Source organism: Morone saxatilis, unplaced genomic scaffold (genome assembly GCF_004916995.1).
Source record: "Morone saxatilis isolate NCDOM2014 unplaced genomic scaffold, NCSU_SB_2.0 Contig21, whole genome shotgun sequence".
Lineage (NCBI taxonomy): Eukaryota > Metazoa > Chordata > Actinopteri > Moronidae > Morone > Morone saxatilis.
In genome coordinates this window covers 7417964-7434417 of record NW_023339774.1, presented here as the reverse complement: position 1 = coordinate 7434417, position 16454 = coordinate 7417964, and positions in this window count along the sequence as shown.

Genomic DNA, 16454 nt, shown 5'->3' with positions numbered 1-16454 from the left:
AAAAGTAAAAAAAAAAAAATGAACGAAAAAGAAGAAGTGATTTGTCCTTTCGAGTAGTCCTGGAGTGAATGCAACACGGTAAGTGCAAACACACACACACACACACACACACGGAGCAGCACACTGCTTCCCAGAGTGCCAATGGCTCAATTACTCCCTCACACTACTTTGCCTCTTCTTTCTTCTGCACTTTTCAATTCCCTCTGTCCCCTCCCTGAATACCCTTCCTCCTCCACTTTGAATTTCCTTATCCCCTCCACTTTCTCACCGCCCTGTCTTACATGCTCTGCCACTCATCTTTCTCCTTTTGCTTCTTTCCCTCTCCTCTCCCTTTCTAGTCCATCTACTTCTCTGGCTACATGCACTCCACTTTCCCAGGCCCCTCTCCTTCACCATCCCTCTTTCCCCCAGTCCTATTTTCCCAGTCCCTTGTTCTTCAACACAACTTAATGTCCCTGTTCTTCCATTTTTTTGGTTTATGTCCCCCGTTAGGTCTAACTTTTTTTATTTTCATTATTACACTAAGCATTCCCCCAAGCCTTTCTCCTCAACTTTTTCTTCTGTCCTTTGTGCTTCATTTCTATTGAACTTCGGAAAAAAGACTAAATTCTCACTCAATGCAAGTTGCACAGCACCGATTTAATGCCTTAAAGGGACATCTGTGTTTCACTGGTATTTCCATTTAGAGCATCATTACTGTCAGTACTACCAGGAGCAGAAAGATTTTAATCACTGCTAGAATAGAGCCCAGTAGGGCAAGACTATTTTTTAATTTATTTTTTTATATTTGTTTGTTGGACATTCAATTAATTCACTTATAATAATTTATAATTTATAATATAATTTTATATAAATGTGTTGTATTGTAATGTTATCCATCCAGTCCCTGGTCAGTTAAACATGCTCATACACATGACAGGAAAACTGATGAAAAAAGATCAGACTGCTTAATTGGCCCAGCCAGACACTACACCAAGCCAGACAAACATTGGCAAATAAAAGCCAATGTGTGTGTATTGCTAACTCAAAGGTATTGAAAATGGGTCTGTGATGGATTTTATAATAGAGTTGGCTTAATAAGCCACATTTCTATTGAGTCATGATTTCCTCATTCTGGCTGCATCAACAAAAAATAAGCTATGGGGTGAACAACCAGCTTTGCATCATTTATGTTTTTAAGTGTTGTTTTACGCTTCTTTGATTTTAGGTGAAAGGATGGATGACAATCAAAAAAGACTGTTGCCATACAAGCAGAGCCCAGATCTATCACTGGACATGGAGAATATGGGATCAAATTAAACACAAGGTTTTTGTTTTTACATGAGCTAAAAGGCGATATGCCATTCCATTGCAGGACATTGGCTGCTTGTTCACATGCTGAAAACCAGCTGTTGTTGTCACATGAGTAATAACTGTTACTGTTAGCACAGTAAGTAGCATGATGCTATCACTGTGCCACAAAATGGCTGACCTTGGTTGGGATGTACCTAAACCTCAAAAGAAAATCAATAACTTACTTAGTGGTATATTTATTTTATTCTAATAAACTTCTACATTGCTTGTCTGCTTAACAATGGGGTGGACAAAGATAGTTGATTGTTGAGACTCATTTCTAGATTGTCGAATACAGATGCTTTGGGTTATCGTAGGTAGGAAACAAGTGCTCCCAGGTCATCAAATGCAGATGTTTTGAGTTGTATCATATGTATCTGACTAAGTGTACTATCTTTCTCTAGAATTACTGACCTCACCTTTAAAGCTGCTGGGCACACTGGAGTTTGTGCATCAGTAGGACGGAGTGAGAAAAACTAAGTTCATATCTAATGCCAAAAGCTACTAGACTTGGTTAAGCAGCAATATAACAGTAGCCCCTTGGCTTGTCATAAGTACACCACACAATAAAGTTATTTATTTTTAGCCCGTGACCCAAATGACAAGTATAGCAGAGCTCTCTATAGAATTGTTTTTAGCCTTCAAGATGTTTTGGCCAACTCAGTCTCCAATTTGTGTGCTGCAAAGCTACAGCACAGTACCTGCCAACATAGAGTTCTGAAAACAAGGGAGACTTGGCAGCACCAGACACCTCCCACCCACACACAAAGACACACATTGCTGAAACTTTACAGTAGCCTGCTAGACTTCATGTGACACTCTTTTTGTGGAAGTGCTCTTTATGTTTTTATATCATACTTTATAGTCTCTTTTTTTAAATTCAGTTTGGTTATCAGTGTGTGTTACTGATGCATAATTATAGTCCAATTAAATTACTATACCGCAGGATGAAAAGGAAAAAAAATCTAAAATTATAAATGAATTGTGTAACTAAAAAACCCGACCGCAATGTAAAGAGGCTATCTGCTTTAGGGAAAATGGTGGCTCACTTAACTTTCAGAAAAAAAAGGTGGTAGTCCTGTTCTTGACAGCTCATACCCAGCTGACCTTATCAGGTGAACAGACCTTTATTTTGGTAGCCCATGTAACATATGCAAATTACATAAAAAGACACAAAGCTGTCAAGGCAGCCACTGTGCAGGTTGCACCGAGGAATTGCTCTTTGAGAGGATTAGGATTCTTGGTTTTGTCTCAGGGGGGTGCCACAGTGTCAAACTTTGAAAACCCATGTTCAAGATTATTGCATCTTTTATCACTCAAATTTCATGATGTCCCATTTCACATTGAGAATTCCGTCTTATCCCTCATCCAGCCAAGGCCTGGGGCAAGACAAGTCTCCTGTTTGTTTACAAACCTGATATCTCCCTCTACAACTCCTGTTGGGCCAAAGGAAATGAAAGCAGTTGGACTCGCTATCATTGTGAGATGTCTCCTAATCATCATACCAATCATACCAGTCATACCAATGGGCTATTGTTGCTTGTTTAAAAAGACACAGACTGGAATCAACATCAAATCCCATATGTATGATGTTATTCATATCTTGGAAAAGAGGGTAAATCTGGATTACAGGAAAAGTCAAACAAAATATCTAAAACTGTTGTTAAAAACCTCAAATCATGAATCCAGCCTGGAATGTGAAGCTGTTTTTAATTTTACAGAATAACATAATACCTCAAAAGACAGCTGTTTCTAAACTTGCACTCACAAACACACACAAACCTAAGCAAAACATTTGCAGCTACAAATACCTACTAACTTATACAAAGCCGACACATGACATTCATTCTGTGATCAAAAAGTGTTATGTCTTTGAGGCATGTTTTAACTTCATATGATGTCAGGATCAGACAGAGGAACTGAAATATATAAATCCATACTACCTTTGGTAACTTGGAAAGAAACTTTTAAAGTTTGTCAAAATGTTCAACTTGTGTATCCTTTTATCATGCAGCTAAATTCAGTGTCTGGATTTCACCCCCAAAACTGTACATCCACATAAGTGTGCCTCTTGTTGCATATAAACTAAGATGACATTGCAGAATGTTACAGAAAATTACTTTTGTAGTGCAAACAAAAGAAAAGCAGCCTTGTTTATAAATGTTATAGATTTTGTTTTTCTGTTAACAAATATCACTGTATTTCTCACGAAAGATGGGTAAACAGTCTCAGTGTAATACTGATGTCTCTATATTACCAACATAAACAAACAAAACCCATCAGCGAGCAGATTGCCTATTTCTATATAATTATTTTTATTTTTGTTCCCCTTGAAATCAATAAAACAAGGCAGTGGAAACACTAGCATTGTGCACAAGTGCAACCAAAATCCACAGAAAAGGAATTTCCTTGTAGGGGCTTTGTAGGTCCTTTCCACTTTTTCATTATGATATTGTATAGAATATATTTTTGTGTTTTTCATAACTGTACTTAAAGTGCCTAATTAGACAATTTATACTGTTTTTGGTGCTGACAAGCAGTCAGTAAATTCATGATAAATACGTCTAGTGCTTTTATCCTGAAAGCTACTGCTGTGACAGAGCATGAGAGTAGTGAATAAATTGTGCTAAAAGGACAGATGTGATAGATCCTCTCTTTAATTCTCAGTGGTTGTGACAGGTGTTTTAAATGTCCAAATTATTATTCCAGCACTAGTTTTTTTTATACAGAGTACTGACTGATGTTGGAGTCTGTCCTGCTTCACATTCATGCCTATGGCCATATTCACAAAGGATCTTATCTTACCACTAGAAGTCCTCCTAAGCAGCACTAAATGTTCCTAACTAAGAGATTCCTCTTTAGAGCTTTTCACAAAACTGCCAAGAGCAACTTTCAGCAAAGAAAAAAAGAGAACTCTAAAGCTCGGAGAAGGGGCAGAGTTGATCCCATTGCTCTGGATGACATCATGTTTTAAAGTGAACTTTCTTGCTAATGTTCACAGTGATTGGGGTTTGACAGGTGACCATGCTTTGTGTCACAGAATGTGAAATTAATTATTCATACACAGAAGAGTGACGAAGAAATCACAACATTTATGACAACAAATGATGTTCTGTGGTATATATAGTATCCGACTTAAAGTAACATCCGCATTTTTTCAAGCTGACAAAAAAAAATCATCCTGCTTTTTGTGGTAATTCTACATATGAGTTATATCCAGTGGTGGCCTTGAAATCACCTTTACTTTTGATAATGTATGGATTTATTGCATTTCATTATCTAATAACTTTAAGGAACAGTGAAACAAATTGGGTTCTGACGAACAAATTTATGGTTTGATGACTATGTCAAATGGCAAACTGCATTTTACCGGAGTCCGAAAAGCAAATAGTTTTCCAAACTGTAATTTCTGGTGTTATTGGATTGTTTCTATTTGTTTGGTGATTAGTAAATGGCTGCCATCAAAGTATGGATTAAAAGTTCATTATCATTCTGTTTTTACAAAACACTGACACAATGAGATACATTAGCTAGAGCACGTTACTGATTATGAACTGGTATTAGCGTCTTCTGAACTGACTGTAACTTCTCTCAGACTTAGGAGCTACATTTAGCGATAAAATGTTCTGTGAATTACTCTTAGCCCAAACACTTAGAAGTCCTAAAGATAGGACTTACACGAAATGACGTAAGGCACAACATCTGTTTCACTTTAATTTTATTACATTCACATACTACCAAAGCCCTGAGAGGCAAGTGGACAAAAAGAGAAATTATGGTGATCCATTTTATGACTTAAGGTAAAGTGTGTAATATTTAGGAGGATCCTATGAGTCCTGCCAAAAGGTCCAGTTTTGCAAACCTGCACATGCAGAGCTCAGAACCGGAACCGACCAGCAGTTATCTCTTGTTCTCTTGACCCATTAATATCAGACCCACTAACCGACCCATGACCCGTGCTACACACACACAGTCATATTTTTACTTGCGCAATTATAAGTGTAACATGTAGAAATATGAATTAAAATCATAATTAATCATATGGCTGAATCAATCACCAGGCTTGATGTTATTTAACTGATTTAAATGTTCAAAAGCCTGTGCAACCATTTTTTTATTTCTGATTTATCCACAAAAAAAAATACATTTTCTTTCTCACTTACTGCCCGCCTGCATTTAATATACTTTTACCCATACCTGCATATTTATATAAATATATTTTCTACCTGTTACACAACTTTGTTGCAGATTACCCCTCCACCTGGTGCAGGACTCTGCGTGGAAGTATTGTTCTAGCAAAGCAAATTACACATACAGTAACGATCTGTATTTATTTATTTTTTTTAAGAAAATCTGGTTGGGACTTGTTTCCTGACCTTTGAAAGCAATGCAGACAGAAAATCAAAGAAGGCTCAGTATCAGTAATTCCCTTAGACAAAGCCGTGGGATAACATTCTAATGCATACCAATGTATTACTGGCCATTTTGCCAACTTATCTCAGATATATTGCTTTGAACCTGAAACTCACTTGAGAGATAAACACCAGATCCTCAAGTATGCTTCATGTTTCCTAATGCATATGAACAAGTTCAAGAGAGGGAAGAAGGGAGACAGCAAGAGGATGGGAGGAAATACCAGGGCACAAGAGGAAAACTGCAAAGATGATTGAGTAAGAAAACCAGAGCGTGAGAACACACACATAGTTGCAGTTGTGTGAACAAAGAAACTTCAGTTTTATGTACTTCCTCTCTCTGTTGGCTTTCACTTTCAATCATTAATCTCGCTGGAGATGAGCCAGACCTGCACAGAATTGATCACTGTGGATTCCCGCACAATGCATGCTGGTTAGATTTGTGTCTGACTTGATGCAAACTTGCTCTCACATCATGCACACACAGGTAACGATAACCTCACGAGCTGAAGGCAGCCACGGTTATAGGCAAAGGATAGAATATAATGCCACATAGAAACATATTTTCACATATATTATAAACAAATATAAACAAGTCAATAAATAAAGAGGAAAAAGTCAAATTACAACTCAATGAAATGTGTCAGCCAGAGTTGTGATTTCTTCAGCAAAAGTGTGAGCACATGTCGTGTGTGTCTCAGCTTCACTAGAGTCAAGGGTGACTCCCAGCAAAATCGGACAGTGAAGGGATCTATTGTTAGTCTCTCTCTCGGGTAAACAAACTACATGTGACTACTTTCTGGTTACCACTCTTAACATTTACATTTAAGCTACATATATGGCATTGTAAATATGAAAATGTTGCTTTTTCATGGACATTATACTAAGAAAAGTGTATGAGGAAACATAGGGCTGACAGCATCAGCTCTGTGTGAACACCGCGAGCGTGCCAGATGCAGCCGCCACGCGCTGTGGAGACATGGTAGGAAGGTACACAGATAAAAGGGAGGACTACAAAAACAGCTCAAGCAACTTGAAGATGACTGACACCCTAATTAGGAATGTGGTACAGCTGGTGAGGTGTGCAGCACATCTGATGAGGGGACGAGCCACAGGTGTGTAGGGTGGCGAAACATTATCTGAAATTGGACTATATTGACAATTCTATGTAGATGACTAAATAGTGTGTCAGAAGGCATAAAAGAAAACAAAAAATCGTTCTACACAGCCTGTGACAATAGCTGTATAATGTTCTCCTGATTTTATACTGCATTGCGGTGATATAGTTGACCATGTAGTGAAAGATTTCAAACAAGATTTTAGTATAAGGTTGTTTGGAAGAACGGTACGGAGTGGTTTGGTCTGAAAAACATACACGTCACAGCTAAACTGCTGGCTTATCATAACATGTCCAATCCCCATGTCTGACCTCATATGCTCACTTTGATACAAGCCCAAGGATGTACCTCTGCTAAATTGGCAAGTGCTCGAGGGCTCCCTTGTGGACTTTGAGCCTTTTGTGAACACTTTCCAGAAGTTCAGAATCCTGCAGTTTTTGCTTGAGGGAATAACACACAATTCATGGCACTGCAACGTTAAGAGGGATGACATGCCTGTGAGTGTTAAAAGAAAAAGGCTAGAGTTGCCTCTGATATAATGCAGACAACCAAAAAATTGCTTTTATCTGATTTTATCTGACAACATTACAGTTTTGCTTGAAAAACTGTAATGGCTGCCATGTGTTCTCTCAAAACATCTTCATTGTTATCCAAGTATGTGAGGTACTGTGAAATAATCTCAGACTACAATAATACTGTTCTTGAAGTTTCCTGCCCTTTAGTCATCTGGGATGCAGATACATAGAGGACAATACAAAGTATATCTGGAAGTAATTGTGACTTTTTTGCTTTTTTATGAGTATTAGTAGTAGGTTTCTGACGTACAAAATTGTAATGACCACTACACCAAATGTTTGACTTGTGTCAAAAGAAAAGAAAATCTTTTTTTTTCCTTTTTAAACAAAGTAGACTAATATGCTTATATATTTTTGGTCGCTCCTCTAATCAGAATTCTTAGCAGTGACTTGTAATTTAAACTTACTGCAAACCTCCATTTCTCGCTAAAATGTTTCCTCTTTAAATGTGAATAATGTCGTACCTGGCCTTAAACTATGGCAGGCACTCTAAATGTGTTCCGCTCTTAAAGAAACATCCACACTATTAAAGTGGCTACTGAAGTTGTAGTCACATTTCAAGGTCACTCAAATGCATGAGTTCATTTAATGTGTTGCTCCACAGAGGTTCTGTTTGCTTTTATCTATTAACTGTATGCAAAGAGCAAGAAAAAAAATGCATTAACATTATGAGCTACCATGTGCAAATAAGTAATACAATCCACCAAATTTAATCCACTTCAAATACAGGCTGTAACACCACAACAAGTTTAAGGGAGCTGAATCATAAAGAAGAGCTGTGTACTGTAAGAAAAAAAATGGCATAGCTTGCAAATGTGTAAAACCATCAAATATAAATCATTATTATTATTTCACATTAAAGTATTATACTGCAGTCTCAATATAAAGCCAATGCATCAAATATCTGCACCGCTGTAGATGAGTGTACACGCAGGCACCGTAGCCCTGATTCAACCCCTGCTGCTGTCCCCCTCCACCAGCATTCGACTGTGTTTATATATTGATTAATATGGCTCCTACTGTAATATACTCCAGGGCATAACATAGCAGGCTGCTCTTTGGTCAAATTCTGCTGTGTGTGAGTCTTTTATGTGCATGTGTGTCTGTGTCTGTGTTTTTATATTTACACTGATTAATAGGTCTGCTGCTGTAATATACCCAAGGCACACACAAAACACTTATCATCAATGAAAAAACTGCCCCGTGTGTGTATTGACTGTGTACTTGTGTGTGCCGGTGTGTTTGTATGCATGTGTGTACTTTAGGGGTCAAAGCAGCCGTGTACTCATTAACCAAACACAATGCAGAGTCTATTGCTGTGGCGGCATGTATCACAGGGGTTTCAGTAGGTCTTCAACACTATTATGGGGTTAGAGGATTAAAAGAAACACCTGGTTCATGTTACCATATTTTACAACCAGCCGCAATGAAATGGAGGAAATTGATAATATATATCACTTTGGGTCTGCCTGTCACACACAGACGGTTGTATTACAATATTTAAAGTAAATGAAAATTTTGTATGAAGGAGTATTCTTTGCACTGCTGCTGCTATTTAACATTCCTGAACCATAAAATAGTGTGTTTGTCAGTGCCTTCCAAATGAGGTAAGGTCTGGCTTTATTTACCAAATACAACTATCTGGTTTTAAAAAAAAAAAAAAAAGGGGGGGGGGGGGGCAGCAAGAGTAAGGAACAATCTGTATCGAAGTCAACAGAAATCCTTTTTTTTCTTTTTTTATTGAAGATATTATTTTGATTCTTAAAGAAAGGGTTGGTACATGGCAGCAATAGAAACCTTTACTGTAGAATATGTGGTGTAGGAAATAAAATATGTTAAATTACTGTAATAAAGATAAGTAGAACATACAGAAGTGAAATGCAAGTCCAATATACGCCACAGCGAACAGAAATATAAGTCAAGCTTCAGTAAGAAGTCCCCATCTTCCGAAATACTTCTTAATCTACTAAGCATAGACTCATAGGATGCAACACTGCAATAACCTTCTTTCAGATGTAGAGCTTTTACTGTTTTCCAGTGACTGAAAATAGATCTACAGGCATAACTACCATGATAACTGAAAAATGCACATCCTTATATATTCGGTATTTGAGATCTGTATTTGTATTTTGAGATCTGGATAAATATAAAACAGGAATCAGAAGGATTGCTGATAAAAAACCAATGACTCAGGACTCCCTTGAGAGTCTCACTAATGTACATTCCCATTCATAATGTGCTGTAGGAAAGTTCCCACTTTCAAAATATCTTTCATCACCATAATTCAGTGGAGTCTTACTGGAGTGTGATAATATGTATTCTATTTTCCACGTTCTGCCAAGATATTCAATCATTCCACTATTCAAAATCTCTCCTCAGATCTCCCTGCCATGACAGTTTCACATTAGATTAGTCATTGCGCACACATTCCTCAAGACTGAACTGCTTAGCTCCGAAGGACATATATATACTCTCTTTATGAAGATCTCCCATAATGTGAGAATGCCACGGCTTCAAGTATAACAGAAATAATCACTGACTCTTATAGAAGACACAGAGGACCCAGGCATTGGTGTCCACTGTGGGTTACAGATGCTGTACATCTGTCCAACCCAAACAATTCTATTCAGCCTTTTCTCCTTACAGCCAACAGTCATCTTGTCAGGAAAACAGAAACATAGTTACTTTAAGTGCTTTAACAAATGACATATGTTGTTGTTTTACTGTGTTCGTTCCTGTTTTTTGTTATGTTGATAAGCAGTGGAAATGGAGGCATATCCAGGAAAAAATCTGTTTTAGTAGAAACAACTTTTAGTTCTCCCAGTGCCAATTAAGCTTGCTACTTTCTTCTGAACTATTGACTCATTTCTTGCTCTGCTTACAACATTTATTTACTTGTCACTGATTAGTCGCAAAGGCAACTGCATCATTTGTATGCTGTTACCTTATTTGGCATGATCCAACAGACCTACACATACATAATTAATATGGTAATATATGAAATCATGTCTGAATAGAATCACTGCTGCTAGGTTTAGTGAATATAGGTCACTATACAATAAGCTACATTGAACTCAAATGAACAACAAACATAAAAATTTCATATCCACGGGCCTTAGAGGATACACAGCAAATTTCATAGAATTCACATCAAGGCTGATGTGTATGTCCAAGAGTTTATCCTGCATATTCATCCCTTCTTCATGATTAAACTGAGTCAGAGAATTTCCCCTGAACATACTGTATTTCAATCATCTGAATGTTTTATAGTTGACTATGTTTCATTCCTGTATGATTTGGATTTGCTAAACCGTGCTGTACTGTAGCCAGACCGTGCTTCTCTGTTCTGTTTGGAGCAGGCTGTATTAATTGTTGATTTATAGAGGGGGAAAGAGGCGATGTGTGAAGGGGAGAGAGGGAGGGAAAGAAAGAAAGTGATATTCAGAGTGAGAGAGCAGACGGGGGGGACAGAGAGGACACTTAATACAGTTTGGTCAGCAGTTTGTTCAGAATGATGTGTTTTCAGCCAAGTAGCTGAGCTAATAATTGTCAGACATCCAGGTGGAGGCAGATGGTGTGAATCAGCCAGGACGAAAAGGTCGGGATGTGGCACAAATACAGGACAGGGCACGAGCATCTACTCAGTCCTTTCAGTTAATGTTATAAAGACTTATTAGTTTACTATACTGTTGCTTTTTGCACTTTATCCTCACCTTTGTTATATATTCATCAGAATGTCCTCTATTTCCCAAAAGCAGTTATCTCCAAACTGTCAACTAATCTAAGCCATTATATCATCCTATATTCAGGTGTCAAAGACTTCGTTATTTTCTAAATGAAGGGAGCTGAGACAACATGACATGCATATAAAAAAGGAGCGTTTATTGAGTTTAATTATTTTTTTGATTGCAGTCCAAAAGACCCATCACCCTGTTAGCCGGTGCAGTGGCCTACTAATCCTGCCTCCTACAAATTACCTTTATATAGATCTAATTTCAAGTGGCACATACATTTTGGAGAAAATTGCCGTGTGGATTCACTGGTAATGTTGCGTTACAATGAAGAAAGGATTAGGTTCTTATACCCAGAAAGATCATAGACGAAGGAGGTGGATGGATGGAAGTACAAAGGACATGACTTTGTTAGTTAGTAGTTAGTTGAAGGGATTGTTCCACTGTGTTATGGTCTACAAGGGCAAATCTACTGCAAAAATGTAATGAACATAATCTGGTGCGCTGACATTTTAGAATGTGTAACAGAGGCTTTTTTTGTGTATCTTGTCATGTATTCTATTTTTTAAAGAGTTATTTGCCAGAATTAAATGGAGAAGGATAGGCCTTTAAAACTGGAAATTTAACTTTTATTTAGTTTGTCTGGAGCTAACTGAATAATTTAGTATCTTGGAGTTGAACCAGGCATCTTTGAGAAACACAGAGCTTAAGTATTGCCGCAAAACTTTTCCATTAATCTTAATTTAAAGAAACTTATTCATTCTGTAGTCAAATTGTTGGCAGTGAGGATGGGATTTTTTGTTACTGCAGATTAAAGTCTTGTTTATTGATCTAATCTGTGGTGCACATTCAAGATGTTCATGTTCTTGCTCTTTAGAAAAGTGGATTACTGCATGGCCTCCAGTTTCTGTGGTAAACTATTAGTAAAGGCCAGTAACAATGAACTGGGTGTGTTCCTCCTGATGTGAGTGCTTTATGAATAATTGCAGCAGCACCTGTGACCTGGCAGACATTATCCCCAGCAGCTCACCTGGTACAACTACATATCAGCATTTTGAGATAATACAGTCCTATGTGTTCCTGTTAACTTCAGTATCCTTCAAGGTATCTTAACCTGTGCTTGCAATAGTAAAGGATCATCTCAAATATCTGTTTAAACTTGCATCTTAAGATAGTAATTCATAATATCTGTGCAGAGAATTTCACAATGCATGTCCCTTTTAGCTTGCTCATCCTCTCTTGAATTTCTTATATTTTTAATTTGCTTAATTTTATGATTTGATTTGATAATTGAATCTTTCCCTGTCCTCACATCTTTTGAACTTTCAGTAATGCAATGCTGATTAAGAAAAAAAAATTTTTCTGATCAAAGATCAAAGATATGATTATGTGTCTCACTCAGCCTGACATGTTCTGTGTCTCACCTCTTTTAATTTTTCACTTGTGACTCTTCATTTCAACATACTTTGATTTTAATGCTGCACTAATCAATGGTTTGATTGAAGAAATAAAACAAATATGTGTAATGTGTGGTGTCACTCATATTGATGAATCTGCAGGGAATTATCAACCTATTCAGCTAAAGATCCAAATATTTCCCTCAGTTGATGGTGGAGACCAAAATAGAACTGAAAGGAGAGCTAATATTTATTTTATTAATATATAATTTGTTACTTAAATGTATCATCATAAACGCAACCACCAAGATTACATTATCTGTCTATCTGACTAACTTATTTTCATTTTTATTTTCAAGGTAAAAGGTTATTTATTATTTTACAACTCAGGGTTGTACAATGAGATTCTAGCTGCAGTCCCCTTCATGCAACTCAATAAAACAAAACAAAAAGAACTGTCTGAACCTCACTACCATCTCCCTCTTTAATTGGGGGACAAACAATATAAATATAAATTGAAAGATTCAGTTTTGCATTTGAAATAGAATATATTTACAGCAAAGAAATATTGAAAAATATATTAAGGTAATAGTTAAATGTTAAATTCCAGTTATGCTAAGTTTGCATTTCTTGTCTTAACCTTACAGCAGCTCACTAGGAAAAGGGAGAGAGATGAAATGAGTACTAGAATATTATATAATATTAAGATAAGATAAGAGAAGAGAAGATAATAGTAGATAAGAGAAGATATTCCTTTATTTTAATGTCCCCAATGGGGAATTCTAATCTTAGCAGCAGCAAAGTGGATAGAGAAAAAAACAGATCGACAGTATAAAAACAGTAAGAGTATGAAAAATATATAATATAATATACATATAATATAATATAAACACTGTAAAGAGAAAAAAACACCCAGTACGCCAAAACACAGTAAAGTACTGTTACTTTAAATACATGTTATAGTAAAAGTCAGGCACGTGTGTAAGTATGTATTGTGTCAGTATATTGTGTGTGTGTTTACATTAAATATAAATCCAGCACTCAGTCCTTATGTAAATTCAATTTGTATAGACTATTTGTATAGATTTTGCAGCCTGTGCATACCACTGATTATTAATTTTATATATATAATAGACATGCAATGGCCTTCCTCTGTATAGCCTCACTAGAATTACCATAAAAGAGACAAACTCAGTTAAACACAAATGACCAACAATAAATATAAGTTGCTATGCACACCACGGTGGGTGCAAAAAGCAATATTAGGCTGCAGAAATGACATAACTGTCATTTTAACAACAGATTAAACATCACCAAAGCAGACATCACAGAATAATGTGATATATAAACAAACTCCATAGCAGCTATATTATGCAACACATATTAAAGCAAAGAGAGACATTTTGTATACACGGTGTAGGCACACACAACATTGCTGTACTCGCCATATAACCAGTTCTCTCAGCCTCTCTGTCCCACTGCGCTCTTCAAAGTTTTCAAACATTCTGATCTGTGACAGAAATTGTCAGAAAGAGCAGAAAATCCTCACACGCCTTACTGAAGGAGGCAATGTAGCAAAAACCATCTGGCAGATCCACTGTGAGCATTTCAGCATTCAGCCAAACCCAGCTCACACCTGTTGGTCATGCAACATTGGCTGCGTTTGATTTGTGTTACCTGCTGGCTGGGTGTTGCATTAAATCAGTGATTGATTAAGATAAATGTGACCTTTCTCAACTATGCCGAGGTAATCATGGAGCTGACTTTTTTTCTGAATAATAACAACTTAGGATGGATGAAATATCACTTTCCATCGCATTACTTCTGCTTTCCCAAATAACTAATACTTTTTAAAACACAAACAACTTTGTATATTTCAATGATGTCATAGGGTTAGGGTTAAGGTTAGGCTCATATTTTTCATGCCAAAGACTTTTCTGATGTGGTGTATTGCCGAAATTATTGGGAAATTAAATGCAAAATTCCACACATCAGAGATCTGTAGTGCAGCATTCTGATCCCTCTTGACCTCGGCTCACTTCACTAAAGTCTGTCTCCTCCACTGTCTCGCCTTCTCATCCGTCCATCAGTCAGTGCTTTGGAAAAGAGCTGTCTCTTGCTTGTTAAAAATATTAATCACTTTCCCACTGCTTTCAAAGGCTTTCGATCTGTGCATCTATGCCACAGATGCTGTTCTGTGCTAATATCTGGTGTGCTTCTCAAAATCATTTCATTAAATTTATGAAACTCGCTTCTTTTCTTGTCTTATCAGATCAACTATCGCCCTTTCAGCATTCTTTCTGTCTCAGTTAGGGAGGAAAAATAAGACTTCAAAAAGTTGGACTGCTTGTATGTAAAGAGAAAAGATAACCCTAATCTTTTTTCATTATGTCAATCATTAATGGAAAAGAAGTCAATCATTTACTGTTGGTAAAAGCAATGTTTATTATCGTCTTTTGGTTGAGTTCCTGTCTTTGCCTGTCTTTTTATGCTTCTGTCAATCAAGTCGGGTTTTAACAGATATTGTTAGTTAACTCAGTCATTAGTGTGTGCTAAAGCCTCTTGCCTTCTGTTTCATATATAATGAAAATTAGAAACAGGCTTTGTTTAGTATTCTTCTTCCATTCAGTATAATGGTAAACTATGTTGATGAGGGCCAAACTGTTAACAGACCAACAAAAAGCACATTATTTACAGACCTGTCTCATTTATTGGATATATGATGCCTGACTATGTGGTAAATACTGTTTGAGTGTGAGTTAGTATTTACTGACAGCTGATGAAATGGAGTTCTTTTCCTAAACGCTGCCGCTCAAATGTGGTATTATTATTAAACTATTTTTAAAAATGCTAAAACGTACTGAGACAAGGAGTACATTTCAAGCCATGCTAGCAGTTTTGTGAGTCTGTATTTAGGCACAGTGGTGCTTTTGAGCTAAATGCTAATTCCAGCATGTTAACATTTTCATTGTAAGCATGTTATCATGCTGGAATTAGCATTTAGCTCAAATATTTTACAGGTATTATATTTGAAAGATGTGGTGTCAATCTCAGTCTGTGCTAGTTAAAGTTGAGGCCAATATACTGTTTTTACCTATGGACACTGTATCATGTTGATAATGTATTGTCTGTTGTTTGAGCAATCAAACATAGATTATTGGTATTCTTCCTAATAGGGTTATCAAAAGACTTATCATTCTTGGTATGCTGGCAGTTCCCACTCTTGTAATCACCATGCAAGGTTTAGCTGCAAAGTTGCTATTAAATCTTCTTAAACAGACTTGAACCTTTCAGGTACCCATGTACGATGCTTTTCCTCCATATGAAATGTAGTGTGCAGTGCCCTCCTTTACAATGTATGTTGGTAATGTGACTCTAAACATTTGCTATTATGGGGTTATTGTTATGTTGCATTATGGTGTAACACATGCTAGTTTATGTCTGGTAGAAAGAGTACCCACTATTGTGAATAAACAGTTTTCAGAGTCAACACTTTTCTGGCAAATTTGGTCATTTAGACTGTCTTCCAAATGATTTAAAATGGCACACAACGATCCAAAATGAATCTTAATGTCATGTTGGCTTCTTGTGATTTAGGATTCACTGCCAGTAATTCCCATGGCTCAGGCAGTGTGATCCTTTGTTGTATCAATTATCCCTGAAGTCGCTCAAGGGGGGACTTTGATATATGGCATATTATAGCGACTCCCTAGTTGGTGCTGTTCAGCTCCTGTTGCTGTATGTGTGTGTGTACAATTGTGTGGGTTTGTTTCAAAGCAAAGTAAACACAGAGTGTGCTTTCACCTCAGCTATGGTTTATCACTTTGCAGCCCACACATATATCCATTCAAATCTGACATTATGGATATATATGGATATATATATATAT